The sequence below is a fragment of the Thrips palmi genome, unplaced genomic scaffold (assembly GCF_012932325.1).
Source record: "Thrips palmi isolate BJ-2018 unplaced genomic scaffold, TpBJ-2018v1 HiC_scaffold_18, whole genome shotgun sequence".
In the NCBI taxonomy this organism is placed as follows: Eukaryota; Metazoa; Arthropoda; class Insecta; order Thysanoptera; family Thripidae; genus Thrips; species Thrips palmi.
This window is the reverse complement of record NW_023144627.1, coordinates 13,791,407-13,809,467: the sequence shown is the minus strand read 5'-3', so window position 1 is coordinate 13,809,467 and position 18,061 is coordinate 13,791,407. Positions and strand designations below refer to the sequence as shown.

The following is an 18,061-nucleotide window of genomic DNA, read 5'->3' as shown; positions in this document are numbered from 1 at the left end:
GAGAGAGACACAGCGACGAGACCGACTCCCGGATTCAGTCTGCAGCTGTGACACAACGTCTTGCGCCCTCGAGCGGCGTCCGTCTGCCAGACCTGCCAAAAATGAAATGCCGTGTGAACGCACCAGGTCCGACGCAACGACAGCAGCTCGCGAGGTATGCCCCACTGGCTGAGATCTAAAAGCACGCCAAGTTACGTAGCCCTCATTCCGGTTGGCCCGGCCCTGCTGGATCCGCTTGCCTCGGCTCGGCTCAGCCTTGCAGTTAATTGCTGTATGCGAGTCGTGTCTGGCGCTCATGTTGCCTCACGTTCGTCCTCCTTTTTCGCCATTCTTTCTTTTTTGCCTTTACGTCCTCGTCGTTTCCCCCGCCAAGTCGGGCCTCGTGACTCGCCGGGCCGGCCTGTGTCGCAGCGCGGCAGCCTGGCAGTGCGCAGCGATAGCCAGCCGGTATGGATGTGCCCGCCTAGGCGGCCTATCCGGGCTATCTCGGTCGGTGACATTGTAGGCCGAGTGGCAAGCCGAGTGGCAGCGACGGCACGGCAGCCAGACGTCACACGCCCCACGACTGCAACTTTGAAACACACATAGACAGGGCAACAAAAACGGCGATAAACCAGACACAACAACAACTTTGAACAGCTCACCATACTAGTTGTTTCTTTTGCCCCTGCCCCTGTTTCACGGGGAATCTCATCGGATAGCTGCTGCGCTGTCCACAACGGCGCCTGGGAAGCAGAGGCGAAGCACGGCCAAGCCTGGAAGCCTCGTTATCGGAAGAGGATTGAGCCGTCGGTTTCGGTTCCTTTTATTTTGCCAAACTTTGCCGTTTACGTGTGAGGCTGGGTGAGTGTAGGTGAGTGTGTCTTTAGCCAGGAATGAGAGAGCTGATCTGCGGGCCGCTCTCCCTCCAGCCCCCTGCCTGGGCCAGGCCTGGGTCCGCCTGGGGCTCCCCTTGTCTCCCCGTGGCGCTCTCTCTTTACTTTCTGAAGCCCCGCTGCCCCGTTCCGCTGGCTGATTGTCGTGCCGCCGCTGGTGACGCTCTGCACACCCGCCCTAATTTTCCTCTCGTTTTGCGCACATTCATATACGTCGTCCATCCGAATACTTTCTCCGCCCGCTGTCCCTCCCTCTCTCCCTTTTCCCTTTTTACTCTCGCACTCTTTTCCTTTTAATGCCGGCGGAGGTACGGATTACGAGAGGGCTGCTTTCTCCCGCCACCCCTCCTCCACCCCCTGCCATGGCTCTGTAAAACCCCGGCTCCGATCCTAAACCGCACATACCTGCCGCAGTTTTAAAACTAAAAGAAATAACGCCCAGCTCGTTGCGCCTCTGGCCAAAATGAACGACGCTAGTTGCGCGTGGAAACGTCCACACGTCACAGCAGTCTAGTCCAGCGGTTCCCAACCTTTTGCGGTTCGCGACCCCAAATTTGTAGCCAAAACTTTCCGCGACCCCCAGGAAAAATTTCGCGACCCCACGCGACCCCTCCTTTAGCATGCCTTTGTTATGGAGTGCGATTATCTGCCTTAGTTTGGGAGCAGTATTGCCGCAAAGTTGATCAAAACGGTCACAAATGTCTTAAAAAATCGTGTTTTGGGCCGACTTTAAGCATCTACTGCGTCTGATCCGAGGCGGTAAATCGTCCTCCCTCAACGGGCAATTGGTCTTTGGACCTTCCTTTTGCATGCCTTTGTTACGGAGTGCGATTATCTGCCTTAGTTTGGGAGCAGTTTTGCCACAAAGTTGATCAAAACACGATTTTTCAGACATTTGTGACCGTTTTGATCAACTTTGCGGCAAAACTGTTCCCAAACTAAGGCACATAATCGCACTCCGTAACAAAGGCATGCTAAGGTAAGGTCTAAAGACCAATTGCCCGTTGACGTAGGACGATTTACCGCCTCGGATCAGACGCAGTGGATGCTTAAAGTCGGCCCAAAACACGATTTTTTTACAGACATTTGTGACCGTTTAGACCAACTTTGCGGCAGTACTGCTTCCAAACTAAGGCAGATAATCACACTCCGTAACAAAGGCATGCAAAAGGAAGGTCCAAAGACCAATTGCCCGTTGAGGGAGGACGATTTACCGCCTCGGATCAGACGCAGTGGATGCTTAAAGTCGGCCCAAAACACGATCTTTTACAGACATTTGTGACCGTTTTGATCAACTTTGCGGCATTTAAGCAGCCAGTGCTCGGCGTGTGGGCCAGCCGGGAAAACACCGCGACCCCAGGCGACCCCAGCCACCTCGCCGCGACCCCTCGAAATTTTTTCGCGACCCCATTTGGGGTCGCGACCCCAAGGTTGGGAACCGCTGGTCTAGTCCAAAAGCACACGTGGCCGTGTGGAGGCCTCGTGGCGACTCGATCGAGCACTCAGACCTCGTCGTCGAATGAAAGGGGATTGAGAGAGAGAAGCAGAGAGAAAGAGGAAGAGAATGGTCGGACTGCAGCCCGCTACTGCAGCACACGCCTCCCAAACTTTCACCAAGTTTCTCACTGGGTTTATTATTATCGGGTAAAAGACTGCTGCTGCCCGGCAGGCCGGGCCGGCACCGCCACTGCATTTCTTGCCTGGAACCTTCCTAGTTTCGCTACTGCCGTGGTGGAGGGGGAAGCGGGCATCAACGCTGAGCCCCTGCGAGACAGCCTGCACCGCATTGCATGGCCGCCAGTTTCCTCCGACGCTTCGAAGCGCGCCGCCAAAATGGAGAGAGCGAGAGATATTTATTTTTCGCGTTGGATAAGTATTGGGAAGACAGGGCAAACCGAGCGCCGCCCGGGCAACTCTTAAATGCCTGCAGAGACGTTTGGAGCGACGATTGTCTGCCGCGTGACACATTGATCTTACTTAGGTAAAGAGGATTTTCAAGTTTGAGGGGGCGGCGCTGGTGGGGCCGCCGTCTGCCCGGACGGCGTGGCGCGCCGTGGCGTGCCGTGGCGCGGCTCATGAAATTACCTCGCTGCTTTGACCCAGCACCGCGCCGCCGCATTTTTCTCCCGTCGACTGTCTTTCAAAGCCGGCAGCGCGAGGCTCTGTGAGTTTCCCGCCCGGATGAACCTCGCACCTTGAGGGGCTGCACTGCAAAAAAGGGAATGAGCCAACCGTATTATCCGTTTTGGCTACTGTAGAGCACACTTGGTCGGTGAATCTGCAACATCACCACGCGAATCAACTCAAATTCAGTCGATTCGATTCAACTTTTGTGGCAGTTTGAGTGTAAGGGGCCGTCGATAAACGGTCTAGGCACGCGCGAAGGTTCCGTCAGCATCGTAGAAAGTGACTCCTTCATCAAGAAATCTTTCGCCCGGAACGAGGAAAGTTCAATTTCTTGTACCAAGACAGTTTTCTTACTTCGCTTTTCACGGTGTGGTCGGCGGGGAAGGAGCAGCTGCCCTGTAATTTGTCAAAAAGTCGATCCTCGAGCGCCTTTACCTTGTCTGCTTTTCGGGAAGAAATAATAGATACATCATTTAGTTTGCGCACTCGCCGCTGTGTGTCGTGCAGGGGGCGCTGCCGGGCCGGGGGGATTTGAAAGAAGCGCCGTTGTGTAGTCTGGGGCGTGCCTCGGCTCGGACCAGCAGGCTGCCTTGCTGCCTCCAGCGACTCCAGCCATTTCAGCGGCAGGACGTGCCTTGGCCCACAATGGTCGCTTTGAAAGGGTCCATAACGTGTTTATCCCATCACTGTATGGAGGAGGGAAGCAAGGGCGGGCAGGGCAGGGCCGGCCAGGGCAGGAAGGGCGCGTGCAAGCTCGCAGCCGATCAGTACAATCTTCCGTCTGTCCTTCCGAGGGCCAAGAGGGCCTCTGAGAGGCACGGGAGGTACGCGTAGAGGCGGGGCCAAAAGGAGGCGGTGCCGGCGAATGGAACCGGCAAGAACGACTCAAAGCGGGACGGACGTGTTCAAAGAACTCCCACTACTAGAGAGTATGCTTCACACAGAGAACTTTGAGCTTTTACCACTAACGTCAGCGTGTTACGAAGCAACATTATTCCACGATTTTATTGAAAGACACAAAGAAAACCTAGTTTTCCAGAGTCCTATTTTTCAAGCCCTTAAGAGACCACCTAGCCGCCTGATAGGCAGGCCCGCAGCGCATGCGTGTCTTGCGGGCAGCGCTAGCTATTGCTCCTGCGTGGCAGCCACCCAATTGCAGGTACACCGTAGTGTGGGGCTTCCCTCACTCATTCCCGCTCCACATTTGCATAGCCAGCACACGCCACCCCTCGCCCCACCACGCCCAGATGGCTATCACTGCAGATTCCCTACCTCATTGCTGCAGCACTGCGGGTGCACCGCACATATTGACCTGTTTGCAGCGCAGGACGGAGAGAGACTTAAAAATACCCCTCGCCTCTGGCTGGTGGCGTTTCTCGGCCTCATTTTATATATCGATACGGACAGGCTTGTCTGCCGTGGAGAGAGAGAGAGAGAGAGAGAGAGAGAGAGAGAGAGAGCTCAAAGACTGGCATGGACGGGCGCGCACGTCTGCGTCTGAAGCCCGCTTGCTTCGCTAGCTACTGCGCTCTTGCAGCGCCAAACTCCACGTCGTGACTCTCGCGGCTGCCACGTAGCACCGTTGTCAGGGTCTTCTTTCCCCCTCCCCCTGCCGCTCGCAGTGTCTGAGCAGGTCGCGCCGAAAGACCAAGTTATACCCGAGGCAATGGAGTGATTGTAATCAAGTGAGGGGGACCGCGAGGCAAGCCGAGCAGGCACGCTGGGAATGCCATGTGAGCAGCCAACGGAGGCCTCTCTCTCTCGCACGCCTGGGGCGTCCCGCTGGGGTGCGAGAGAGACAGACGCACTCAGCCTGCCGCCCACAGCCGGCCAGCCGACCGGCCGGACAAGAATGCGTGCGGTTTGGATAAGTGGCCACGTCTATATTACATTCCTGCAGTCTCTTGCCGCGTGTGCCTTGGCGCGCCTCGCTCCCTCTGCACCGTAAGAATGGTGTCTCGTTCGCCGCCACTGCCCAACTTGTGGACCCGACTGTACCGCACGACGTTCGCGGAAATGATACCCGGCTGAAATATTAACCACTAAAACTGCCCGCTACCCTTTCCCCTAATTGACACGGTTTAATCCGATAGAGTGCGCGCGTGGCGCACATGTCACGGTTATTGGGTTAAGGCATCACGAGTGCGACCCTCAATTTTTGTTTTATTTTTATTTTACACGCCGCGTCGCTGCTGTCCCGCTCCCCCGAAACGTACCAGTTCGACGCTGCGTTCCGCGACTGTACACTCGCTGCGTTCCGCGACTGTTCACTCGCTGCGTTCCGCGACTGTACACTCGCTGCGTTCCGCGACTGTACACTCGCTGCGTTCCGCGACTGTACACTCGACGGCAAAAGTTACAATTTTTGTTGCGCTGTTGGTCGTGAGGATGAGTCCGCGTGTTGATGTGGTCTGCACAATGCTCAGCATGAGGTGTGTGTGCTTTAAATAGCCCAGCCACTGCATGTTTCGGTTTTTTCTTTTTTCAAAATTCTTTTCGCTGCTCCGCGAAACACAGCGCGGCGCGTCCATGAACCGGAACGACTGCACTAATTCCGGGCCGTGAATGCCGCTGCGACAACGGCACTGTAACGAACGCGGACCGCGGACTGCTCGCTCGTCCCTGGCAAACTAGTAGCTCATTTTGCCTAGCGCTGTGCTGCCGCTGCCCGAGAGCGCTCGCCTGGCAGAGGAAGAGGGGACAGGCAGGAAGGGGCAAGGGTGAAAAATAAAGCGGAAAGAAAGGCAGGAAATGATGCTCGCGACGCCGGGCGCGTCGCGCGGACCACACCACGGAGTACGTGGTACTCAGGGACAGGAGCGTACGGCCAACGACACCCAAATGCGACGGTCTCAAAACAAGTGAGCGTGGTTTAGAAAAAAACTGCATTTTGAACAAAGGTGCATACTGCTCGCATCCTTGGGGGAGTGGCGTCGGGTAAGTACGTAAATGTGTTCTTGTCAGGCCTGGTTTTCTCAGATCCGCTCCCTTCTCAGCCCTTCCAGCCCTTTCCGCCAAACCCTCCGCCCTACCATCGACGCGACTCGCGTGTTCCGCTCCCCTCCCTGCCCCTCCGCGTCCCGAGCCGTCGCGCCGCGTCTCCTTCTAACGCGGCGTGGCGTGGCGGAGAATGGTTTCCGCAGTGACACCAGAGTGCGCGCGAGTTTAAATCAATTCCCCGGGGGGAAGGTTTAGGCAGCGCGTCTGCTGCGTCACCTAGTGTGTCTGTCTGTCCGTCCGCCCGTCCGTCCGTCCGTCTGTTCGCCCCGAGGCCGACCTGCGTGGTGCATAATACAATCACCAGCACATCGCGTTAATCGCCTCCCTTGCATACGTTTGGAAGAATGGGGCGACTTACCGCAATCAGGCGGCCAGGGCGTATATAAATTGAGGCAGGAGGGCGCACCGCGGGGCGTTCCGTGGGGCGTTCCGCGGGGCGTTCCGCGGGGCGTTCCGCGGGGCGTTCCGTGGGGCGTTCCGCGGGGCGTTCCGTGGGGCGTTCCGTGGGGCGTACCCCGGGGGCATAACGAGGGTGAGATATGGCTGGCGGCACAGGTCAGGGCGTCCGTGGCCGCGTTGTCCACCGCCGTAGGGCCCCGTTTGTAGCGCCACATTTCATTTCACTGCAGCGCCGCGCTCGAAGGGCAAGGGACCTTGCGGTGTGGCGCCCTGCCGCCCTGCCGCCCTGCCACGCCACTGTAGTGACTCCAGTGTAGGAGCAGCGCGTCACCGTGGCTCATCACCATTCGAATAATCCCAACGCTCCCGGTCTCCGTCATGGAGTCCACGCTTCCCCGCGCCTCTCCCTGCATCCAGGAGACTGTCACTCCGTCTCTCTCGCACCCGTGCTGCGCCCCGAAGGCCCAAGGGGGTGCGAGAGAGACGGAGCGGCGCCCGGCTCGACGTATTCGAAGCGATAACTCACAGCGCGGCCGGCAGTCAAACTTGCCGCCTTGTCTGTTTTCCAATCCACCCCTCCCCCTCCGCGCCCCGCTCGCTCTATCCATCACTAGAATCAATCCATACGTCTCTCTTTACATGGCATGTATTGCTATCCCTCCCTCCCCTTTCTTTGTCCTTTGCCTTCTGTCCCGAAAAAAAGAGGGCCAGCCGGATTCGATCATGGCGGCTCGACAACGGAAATCTTAAAAGAAATGGCCGGTGGAAATTGCGCGCTTGAAAAACCGTCCGGACAAACAGGACAAACCGCCAAAAAAGTGGCAAAACTGCGTATTTTTTTTTTTTGCCTTTGTAATGTTTGAAAAATTAAATATTCAGGCCGTGTGGCGAGGCCGGCCGCCGTCGGCCTTCCACTGAAGCATTGCGCGCTAATTCCGTTTGATGCCGCGGCACGCTGCTGTTTTCGGCCTCAAACTAAATGCACGACGCACCTCGTGTGTGTGTGTGTGTGTGTGTTGGCACGCACGTGTGCACGTCCGAGTCCTTGTATGTGTGCGTGAGTGCGTGCGTGTGCGCGCGTGTGTGTGTGAGCGCACGCGAAGCACGCTAAGCGCATGCTAATAGGGGGACACGCCCCGCTATTTGCTGTAACGAGTATTATTTCGCGCGTTTCGTTTGCCGGACGTGTTTTCCCTGCAGACAGATGGATGCGCGTCGACGCACCGACACTGTAACAACAACAACAACAACAACAACAACAACAACAACAACAACAACAACTTAACCAAACAAGAACGAGAAGAGTGAATCTACGTTTCTTGAAAGTGCGGGCGTTTCTACGCTGCGACGCGTACCGTTGCGTCCTCGAACGACTTCTGTCTGTTGGCCATTATAAAGTGGATTTGGAGAATTATGCTGTAAAGGCTATTCCCCCCCCCCCCCCCCGCCTCTCTCTCCCTCTATCTTTCCCCTGTGGGTTGGCTCTGGAGCGCCTGTCAACGAGCAGATAGGCTAGCCCGCCTTACACCGGAGCCGAAGGTTTGCCTACCCGCCAGGCGCGAAGGCTCCCCACTGAAAATAAAAATGTATGGCTCTTTCCAATTCTTATCTTTGTTTTTCTTGCAAGCGCGCCAGTCAACCTTTTGACGCCGATGCTGTCACACCCGTGGAATTAGCGAAGGAGCTTTGATAAAGAGACGATGTCGCTCGTCAATTCGCGATGACATCATCCATTCCCGACGCCGTCCGTGCACGCCTTTATCCTGCAGTGACGAGGCACTTTTTTCCAGTGTCGATACCCCCTATCTACAACCGCTTCCTCGATGCACGGCTGGGGACAACCGCTCAGCTGCACCTTGCTTCCGGATAACCGCGCACCATCAGCCACCCTGCCGACAACCGCTTATCTGGCAGGCGGCTCCCGACAACCGCTCATCTCCCGGCCGGCCGGGCGCTGGTTAGGTTATGTGGCCGCCAGTTATCCGTTCGTAGTGGCCGTCACAGTGCCCGTACAAACCAATCCATTGACTCTGAATGTAGTGTAGCAATGTCTTTAGTTGTATGGTTAGTTAGTTTTGCTCAAAGAATTACATGCAGCATTTGCGAAGCGTCGATTCATCTCCCGTATTTAAGGGGCGTGAGCGGTTGTCGGGAGCCGCCTGCCAGATAAGCGGTTGTCGGCAGGGTGGCTGATGGTGCGCGGTTATCCGGAAGCAAGGTGCAGCTGAGCGGTTGTCCCCAGCCGTGCATCGAGGAAGCGGTTGTAGATAGGGGGTATCGGTGTGTCCACTTCGTTCCTTCCTGGTAGGGACGGTTCAATGGTAATCGGACTACGTAGGCCGGTCCTCGGCAGTCAAAGAATGATGCTGGGCAAAAGAGGGACTGAGCCGTGGCTGTACTCGCCTCCATAGCCAGATCACGGCGGAGAAAGCCACTAGTGGGAGTCCTAGGCAATCAGTTGCGTGGGGGTTCCTTCGGGGGGGGGGGGGGGCGCTGGCGGTGGCATCTGCGCGCTGCAAGTTGGTGCCGCGGCGCTAGGCGGTGCTTCGTCTTTCGGAAAGTTTTCCCGCGGGAACTGCAGGTGCAGATTCAGGTGCAGGCCCCGCGAGGGCCACGAGGGCCGCGGGGGCCGCGAGCACGGCGCGAAGATGAGGCGGAGCCACGGCCCTGCAGCGGCATCCGCGGCGGCGCGGCTGTTCTCGTTAATATTAATGAGAAAAATATCGCATTTATTTATTTTTTTCGTCGAGAACCTCGACCTTGCGTGGAGGTGGAGCTGTCAGAAAAAAAGGATGGTCACCATCGCACAGAGTCAAGATAGCAAAAATAAAGGTTCTTCTGTTATTTTGATTGCCACTATCCAGGTAAAAATTATGTCGGAAATGAAAATTTGACGTCGTTTGCCGGGCGGTAACCACACTTGCGGTGGTGTGCTCCTGCCCCCACCCCACTCCGTCACGGGCACACCATCCTAAACGAGCCCCGGCACTCCGTCAGCGGTGTGCGGACGGGCACAAGTGTCGCTTTTTATTATTGACTCTACCGCGTTGCGGGCGATCGTCTAGCTCGGCGTGGTGGCTGCGTCTGTTTAGCACAGTGTCGTGGCTGCACTGCTTTTAGCGGCGCTGAAAGACAGGCCGGTGGCGCTTGCCTGGCTGCTTGCTTGGCTGCTTGCCTGCCTGCCGTCGACAGACACCCCCCCCCCCTCCCCAACCTCTCGCGCACTACAGCACTACATAATGCGTGAGACAACGTGCAGTACGTTGCAGCGCGGAAGACACGGAGTGGTGGCCGCGGAATGGCCTGTGAAGTGCAGGAGCGAGGGACGACGTGCGTGTGTGTGTGTGTGGAAGGGGGGGGGGGTGAGAGAGAGAAAAGGGGGGAGACAAAAAGGAGGCGGGGGAACTGCACGTCACCTGGCTGCATACGGCAGAGTAAAAGCAGGTCGAGAGGCGTATATGGCGACGACGTGATATCACAGGTGAAGGGGGACAGGGAGAGGCTGAGCTTGTCACACCGTATCGTAATCCGGGGTGCCCCCCTTCCCCTTCCCCACGCGGAGCCCGTTCCGCACCCTCTTAGCGCCCCGCCGGGCGACGCGGTGTAAACGCCGGGCGCCACTGGTGACTTTTCCATTCCAGGCTTTGGCTTGAAACAAGCGGCGTCGGTAGGGCCGAGGCAGCGCCCGCTTGGGGCCAGCGCCGCCGGCGGGGCGTGCCGGGGGGCACCGGATTACGCTGGTCGCTCCCGGGCACACTGCAACGGCTTTCGCGAATCACGTTCGTGTGCCCCCGTTTACGTTTGAAGTCCGTTTTGGAGAAAGAAGAGCCGACTGTTTGCCCTGCCGCTCGAAATTTGATGTAGTCCTGCCTGCCCGCCTGTTTGACCCGGTCTGTCCGTCTGGCCGCGGCTAACCACAGTGCAGCGTTCTTGTCGACCGGGCTGGCGTGCTCTGTCCCTCTCTCTCTCTCTCTCACACACAGGCGCGCGGCTAGGTGCAAGAAATGCCTTTTCTATGAATTCCAGGCCAGCTGGCTTCCGGGCTCAAGCGCATCTCCCTCTCTCTCTGCCGCCGCCCCCCACCCTCCCGCACCGCGTACACAGCGTACTGCGCGTTCCGCGGTCGGTAGTTTCATTGTGAAACTAGAGTAGTGCATGGGGCCAGGCCGCCACGGGCCTGAAGTGTTGATGATTAATTTCAGATGCGACACGGGCCTTGCCCCCCTCCCCCTTCACCCCAACATCCCTTCCCTTGTGATGCTGTAGCCTTGCCGAGAGTGGGAACGGTTCGCTAATAAATCAGTGGGTGCACGCCAGTCGTCGGACACACCGTAGAGAGAGGGAGGGGGAGGTGAAAGTGCAGGGGAGGGGGAGCCAGTCAAGAATACAGAGCTGCTCGCTACGCTGCCCCGCGCTGCCGATTGGACCGGCGCACTTGTCAGTGTGCCCGTCTCTCCATCCACAACTCACCGGGGCCGCTAATTGTTCGCAGTACAAAGGGGTTGAATAATTGGTGTCGAATGAGCCTACAGAATTTGTTCTTCGGAAATTCCAGTTTCGACACTGTTTGAACGAGTTCTTCCATGAAAACTAACCAGAAGCAAATACTTTTTCTTTTTTTTCCCCTGAGCGAGTGGTGCGAATTCGGCGTCCAAGATCCGGGCCAGGAACCACCCCACCCTGCCCCTCCCCGCCTCGCTTTGAACCGTAAATCCGGGACAGACTGTGAAGGCTTGCTACACCGCGCAGTATATCGCCCCCGGAATGTGGGCCATCCCAGGACCGTCATCACCAAGGTCGGCAAGGCAGGGTCTACCCCCACCCAACCCCGCCCCACCCCGCCTCGCGAAACGTGACGTTCCCTTCCCGCTGCCAATACGTTTCGTGTTTATAGTGCCTGTTCGCGCAATGACTGCCTACCCCTTCCCCGCCCCCCGACCCCGCACTGCAATGCCTGCCGATAGGATCGCGGCGGTACGCGCCTTTACTCACCCTCAGACCCCCGGACGGATAAACTAGGTTTGTCGGTTTTCCGCGCCAAACTGCAAGTCGTGCCTCGGGAGCCGCAGCTACTCTCTCTCTCTCTCTCTCTCTCTCTGTCGCACCCGCACCAGGCGGGCCTGATGCGTGTTAACCTGATTCGAAACCAGAGGGTTCGATCCCGTCGTCACAAACTAAACCAAACTCTTTTACAAAAAAAAATCCCGTTGTGTTTTTGCAATTTTTTTTTCAGGACCTTTAAAGAAAAATAGTCGAAAGCACGACAACGAGGACCACCCCGGCATGCCGTGGCATTGTGGGCGACATGACAGCGCCGCTCACCTCTACGAGTACATTTGTTGCGCGGACTCATTTGCATTTCGCCCGGACAATGCCGGCCCGGCCAGCGGCGGACTGACTCCGGGAGTCGTCGCTCTGTCTCTCTCTCACTCGTAGGCGCACCGTAAAGGCGTGAGAGAGACAGATGCGCTGTGATGCATGCAGCGAGCTCGGCGGCGAGGCGGCCAGGCACGCCTCCGTTATTCGCAGTCACGTTATTCGCCCCGCAAATCCCGCTCGCCTCCGCGGAAGCCCAGGCCGCCCTCGAACTCGGCCTTCTCGCCCCAGGGCCTCGGGCAGCGAGAGGGGAAAAAATTAGGAAATATCCCGAAACTGAGAGAGGAAATGTTGTTTCGTTGCATCCAAGCAGCGGCGTCGGCCGCGGCCCGGCGGCGCCTGTGGTGCTGGGGGTGGCCTCGCTCCGTTTGGCCATGCAAACGCGCCTTGTAAAACCCTTGTCGAGGCGAACAAGAAGGGGAGGCTGGTCTATCGAGACGCCCCGCCCCGCCCCGCCAAGTCACGTGCGCCTCAATTAGACGCGGCGCGCCCCTTCCGCTCGTGTTTGCTCAAACCAACACCTTCCTCCGGCCTGGCCGCGTGCTCGCCTGGCCGCGTGCAGCGCAGCGCGTTCAGCCTCGGCGTCGGGCGTGCCGGGGCCGTGCCAGGGCCGTGCCGCCAACCAAGACGCCGGTATTTACTCCGCTCTGAATTTCTCGCGACATTCTCCCCCCCCCCTCCGTCTCTCTCTCTCTCTCTCTCTCTCTCTCTCTCTCTCTCTCTCTCTCTCTCTTTCTCCCTCTCTCTCTCTCACCTCCGTGGAGCAATAATCCCTCTCCGAGGACCGGCCTGCTGTTTGCTGGTGGCAAATAAACGAGAAAAAAAAGTTGGTCGTTGCGGCCGCGCCGCGAGGCTGCGAGCTGCGCGCGCAATTTTTCATCCCGGAATGACCTCGAGGCTTTCCTTTCCCTTTCCTCGGAGACACGTGGGGGACACGTGGGGGGCCACGTGGGGGCAAGGAGAGGGGGGGGGGCACCACCGGACCGGACCTCACCCTTCCGGCATGTCGCGGCTCCACTTGTGACGCAGGAATGTCACCCATTTCCGGGCGCTTCATGCACCGTGGGGGGCGCAGAGAGAGAGAGAGAGAGAGAGAGAGAGAGAGAGAGAGAGAGAGAGGAGGCATTGTGGTGGAGCTGACACGTGGATTGTGCTTGCGTGTCACCATGGCACCGTGGTGAATGTTATTGTCACGGTTGTCATGGTGACGTCATGGTGGCTCAACTTTTAACAGTGATTCCGCCGAGGCATGTCGGCGGCGGCTCTGGCATTTGCTGGCATTTGCCGTGCGGCTTGCAAGCGGTGGGCGCCCTGAGCCTCTTTGCTGCCACGCGGGCATCGCGTTCCCATCACCTGCCACGTCACGCCCTGTGTGTCTGTATGTGTGTGTGTGTATGTATGTGTGTGAATGTATGTGTGTGTGTGTTTGCGGGCAGTACAGGTGCGGGCACTGATTTCCCGTGGGCTGTTTTTCCCCTGGAGCACCGCTCAGCGCCCAGCCGCCGCCAACGCACGCTCGTTGTGGGATATTCTCGGCCCCCGCCTCGCTCCGCCCTGCCAACGCCACACCAACGCCGCGCCCATCTGCGCGCCATAGCGGGGCTCATATAAAGCTAAACACCACTGGGCTCTCGAGCGTACAGTGCCAAACGCTTCTGTCTCGGACTGTACCGCCGCACACGTGTTCGCGTTGCTGCCACGGCCCCACGGTGTTCGCACAATGATAGGATCTACGCGACGGCTGTGACGGCCACCGTGACGGCCATTGTGACGAGTGACAGCGCGACAGGATGTTCCACCCCTTGTCCCTCGGTCCTCACAGCACCTGAATGCGCTGGTGATTTTTTGGACGGGCCGATGGCCGAACGCTTGATACACGGACAGGCAGACGGCCGAATGAAAGCTTGAATGAAAGCGGGACGTTACACTGTTATACCGGGAGTAAAAAAAAACGAAAATAAAACAATGTTGCCAAGTTTGGCCGGGTTCTGTGAACTCGCTCGCTGCCAATCGGCCGGCAGCCATCGGCAGCTCGTTGAACCTGCGACTCGGACGACGCCGGCTCCCCGAATTGAATAAACCGTCGCGCGTCTTTGCGAACAATGTCGGAAGTATCGTGTCCAATTCCTTTCGGCGTGCCATCGAGTTTACGATCAATAAACTTATCAATAGCAGTTTGGGCGTTTTATTGTTTCGGTTGGCAGCCCTGCCTGCGAGCCGTAGCTAGCCTCGGTGGCGGCCGTTCGCAGGGCCGCCAACTTAATGCGCAACACGTCGCCTTTCCCGCCGAAATATACGGCACTGAATTCCCTGTCCCAGATTTACCGAGTAAATCATACCGGAGCCGTCTCCGCACCACTGCGTCCAAGACTAAATATATAATAAAATATAATATTATATAATAATATATATTATATAATAAAATTAAAAAACACAGCAAAAACATTTTTTAAAGAAACTACAAGATTAAAAAAAAGATTGAAAATTGAAGATAAAGATGGAAAAAAAGATGGGTGCAAGTGGCCAACCGTAGGCCGCTGAAAATGCAAAGGGTTAACGACGTAAGCCTCCGTAATCGGCGTGCAATCCGCGGGGGATAAATCACTCGGCGTCTAATTACGGGACGTGGCGCAGCATGCTAAGTGGCAGCGTCGGGCTGTGACGTCGCATACAGTGTAGCCGATGAATATATTCCGTGTTTATTGTCTGGGCGGTAGGCCTGCCAGGCGCGTGCTCCGCGCGGGAAAACCAAAGTAGGTCGGAAGGAAGGAAGGAAGGAAAACGCGAGTGCGGCCTTGTCGAGGATTAAATGTGGTTCCCGTTCGCGTGTGCCGTTTTTGCCCGCCGGGTAATTTTTCCCGCGGCAATAACTTGTCCCTTGTTTTGTGGTGGCTGCTGCGCGCGGCGAGTGTGAGGTTAGGTTGCCTTGCACTGCACGACTCGGAGGCCGCCGCGTCCAGCCTCACATGTTTACGACTTATTACACTGACCACATGGAAGCGCGTCATAAAGACGCTTTACGAGAATCTTACTCGTCACCATGGCAACCGGGCCGTCGCCGTGGCGACGCGGCAACGCAATATGGCCGGGACAGTGTGGTCGCCAACCCAGGCTGGCAACAGGTAGGCAGACTCCGCCGCCATGGCAACACACTAGGCCTGGGTTTGGAAAGGCAAGCCTGCTGTCGTAGGTAATACCCTTGGCTGGCAACAGGTAGGCAGGTGTTGTCGCCATGGCCTCGCCATATGCCTGGGTTTGGCAAGGCAAGCCTGTGTGGTTGTAGGTAACCTCACGCTGGCAACAGGTGGGGCTTGTGCCGCGCCGCCAAACGCGAATTCAATTGCCTCCCCAAGAAGGTCGCGAAATTTGATGGAGAGACAAAACGGTTTACCGTGTTTCGCAGAGGGCGAACGCAAGAGAATTCCGCCATCCGACTTGAACCTTCACCGCATCATGAGCGGAAAAACTGGGGGGAAAGTTAAAATTGAAGCCTTTGTCTCCGAACATCTCGGGAAAAATTGCGCTGCCAAAACTAAGCCGGAGGCGGAGCCTTGATTGCACCCTTATCGGCCCAATCCCGTTTTGACCCACGGCGGAAAATTTAAATTTCATTTCCCGCTTTTCATCAGCGGCAAGGAACGCTCATCTCGGCGTGCGATTTTATCTTGCACTGCAATCTTGCCGAGCGCGGGAGAGAGATATCAGCGACCAATTTTAAAAAGCGCTATTTTTTTTAAAAAAAAAAGAAACGTTGAAACTCTGCGAAAGGCTTCTTGTTAGCCTTGACTGAGGCTATCTGCGGCAGAGTATCTTGAACAACATCGGCAGTGTAGCTTCCGGTATAAACTACCCCGTGGCTGCTTTCCCTTCGAATGGCAATACGAGGCTGGTTCGTAGAACGCTGCGTATCGGAATAGACGCCGGGAGGGCTGTAGAACGCGACACAAAAACAACAACAAAACTGAACAGCTTAGAAGAAGGAGGTGGATGAACGGAGCCCCAAAAGGGGACTGCGAAGAGGGCCTGCTGCACCACCGGAGAAAGGGACGTCCTCAGGACACGTCCCTCTCTCTCCCTCCTTCGCCTTCGGCTCGCGTGTCTCTCTTGCAGTATATAGGCTTTCCAGCCGACGATCCACGTTTTACGACAACAGTTTCTCCTCGTTTTATCTTAATTCGTTCCTTCCTCCTCCCCCGTGCATTATCACCCACCCGATATTTCGCTGAATTGGGTAGCGCCGAGTACAAAATACTCCCCGGCTTAGAGAGCGGGGCCGAGGCCCTGCCCAGGCACCGCAGTTTGTTTGGGGTTCGCCGGCGACTCCGTTCCACTTGGTGGTGACCTTAGGCCCCTCCCCACGGTGAGCCGCACTCACCCCCGCATATCATGGGACTCCTTTTCCCTCACCCCCTTTTCTGGTGGCGTCGCCATCACTCAGTGAGCTGAGAAGGGGTGCCAAAGTCGAGTACCGGCCTAGATTAGAGCTGAGCAAAGGCGAAGGGTTCTTAGTTTTTCCCTGGGTTAGGTCAATATAGGTTTAGATAAAAACACCTCAACAGCTACGCCTTTGTAAAAAATTCAAGAAACATGATTAATGTGTAGTCTTCTTCAGTTGACAAATGTTGTGCCAACAAGGGAAATTGAATTAAAGCACCCCTTCTCTGGCAGTGTCGTCACTCCGGCCAGCCCCCGGCGGTGTCTTCACCCGCTCGGCCCTGGTCGTCGCGACGCCCCCGGGGGTGTTCCTTGCAGTGGTGTGGAGAGTAGCCAGCACCCAGTGACCCGCGCACAGCGTAGCCGAGCGTGGCGTACTGGCCGCACTGGCCTCCAGGACCAGAGCAATGGCTCTCCAGGGGCCGCAGTCGGACAAGCTCTTACCCTTGCATTGGTCCGCGGGGAGGGGGGGAGGGGCGCAGGGGGAATTAGAGTCCTCCATCCGGTCAAGTGGTCGGCGGGCTGTTTACGGCGGAGGTTCCTTTACTGCAGAACCCAGCCAAATATTTAACGAGATGGCCTGAAAAATTGCGCGCCGCGTTGTTCTGCGCCATCGATTGCTTGTCCGCGGTCAGCTTGACCGACTTTGGGGGCCGTTACGTCGATGTCGTGGTTCTGCGGTTCACGAGTCCGCCGTGGCCTTGCCGCTGGTGGGATGGGTGTCGTCTGGTGGGGCGCAGGGGCGCTTTCGCGGAGAGGTTTGTTCGAGTTTGTTCCGTTGTTCGGGTTTGTTCAATGTCGTACACGGAAAGTGGCTCAAAGCGGATCGCGGTGCCGACGGGCTCATTAGCCCCCCATTGTTTCGCTTTTAACGGCATTAGCCCCGGAAAATGGCGGCCTTTTGCAATCAGGCAATCGGCAGGCAATCAAGACTCTGATTGATTCGCTTATAGAAAGTACACACCGCCCTAAAAGGGCGTTTCCTCCTTGCTTCGTCACGAATCTATTAACGAGCAAATATCGATGGGGGCGAACGCCGACGCCGGTACAAAGTCTGACATTTCTCACGCAAAATAATCAAAAAATCAATTAGGTCGCAGCTGTCTCTTTTTCCGGCTGAACTTTAGAAAAGTGGGAAAGACTAATAAGAATCAGTGACCTTTCAGCGTCTCCTTCCCTTCCTCCATCCCTCACGCCCATTTTAATTTTCTTTGGTGTTGCTGCACCATTGATTGCGCCCTAACAATTAATGAAAACAAACTTCTCGTTCGCACGCCCGCAAGGCCGCCTGCTTTTAGAGACAGTTCAGGTCTTTGCTTACGTGCAGCTGTCGTTGTTCTGACGAGCCCCCCTGTCCACCACTAATGAAGCGAGGTTGCTGCGCTAGAAAGGACACATTTCACGATGAAAAGCGTGCGGAAGGCACACACGAGAACGTGTGACTCCCCCGCCTGCCACCACTCATGACTGCACCTGTCGCTCGTTTGCCGCTTTAAGGCCCGTTGGACGACTGCGCCACCCTCGCGTGTTATCCGCCATGTCTATTAGGCCTGACGGCCTCGCATTAGGGGGACTATCAGGCTAATCAGGTGATCCAGTGTACACCGCCCACCCCTCTCCGTTGTCGGCCACCAGGACAGACCTCAAGGGACTTTTCCGCGGGAATGGTCCGGTCCAGCGCACGGTGTGCCTCGTTGATTGCACCACGTTGTCCGCGGCCCTCGTGCATCATGCATGATAGTTGGAGTCAATAAACATGGCTGCTGGTTGGCTGCTGCGGCGCTCCAGATAAAAGTACAGTGCGTCTCCACTGCGAGGGAACTCGCCGCCCTTGTGTCTTTTCCAAACAG

The 18,061-nt window shown here is 56.9% G+C and overlaps 1 protein-coding gene across 1 annotated transcript in view; it reads left to right on the top strand.

The window, feature by feature from the left end:
- Window positions 1-18,061, top strand: part of LOC117644727 (furin-like protease 2) — a 102,145-nt gene that overhangs the window by 27,828 nt on the left and 56,256 nt on the right. The gene's annotated exons all lie outside the window — the stretch shown is intronic.